Genomic DNA, 851 nt, shown 5'->3' on the forward strand with positions numbered 1-851 from the left:
AATATAAAATATTAAAGTATTTGATAAATTATATAATATGTGTAATGTAATATATGTGTGTTTATGTATGTATGTGTTATTATTATGCTTATGACATTGGTTTGTAACACATTTCATTACTAAATAGTATAGGAGTATATAAATATATAGTATACGATAAGTTAATGGGCGCCAAGTACGAGTTTATATTTGTTTTTGAATGTAGTCATTAATGAGATTGATTTTGCGCATCGGGCTGGCTTCCGACCCTCTGCAGCAACGCTTTCTCACCTTGTCACATGCCACACCTTGCTGTAACTGTAGCACTGCAACTTGCTTACTGATAAATTACCTAAAAGCTTTTGTCAATTGGGTGAAATGTCAGTTCAAGGAAATGTCGGTTCAGGAAATTACTAAATCATATATGTATGTGAAATTCAGCATTTAGAAATATTAATAATGCACGGGTTATATGCCTTTGGAAATTTAATAGTAAATAGAAATATAAATAGTTAAACTATTCATCGTTCTATTTACTATTAAAATTTTCAATAACTATAGTTATATCTTAAAATAAGGTCTTAATTCATTTGATGCATTTCCTATGAATTTTAAATTATTAGCGTGATTCTGCAATTTTAAAACTGCATCTGCATGAATTACAATGAGAAAAATTATCTGACTATGTAGCTTTGCACTGTGCTAAACCAAAGCATATATGTCTTCATTAATTTTCATTCCAATATTTTGTATTATCGCATATGACGTTCTCCGGCCAGCCCTTAATTGCTTGATGATATAATGTATATTCTCTAATGAACTCTTCGGTCATTATACACGGGTCACTCTAATACACGAGATTAATTCATTGT

Source organism: Ctenocephalides felis, unplaced genomic scaffold (genome assembly GCF_003426905.1).
Source record: "Ctenocephalides felis isolate EL2017-DRISC unplaced genomic scaffold, ASM342690v1 CF-g0.4_SCAFFOLD_00845, whole genome shotgun sequence".
In the NCBI taxonomy this organism is placed as follows: Eukaryota; Metazoa; Arthropoda; class Insecta; order Siphonaptera; family Pulicidae; genus Ctenocephalides; species Ctenocephalides felis.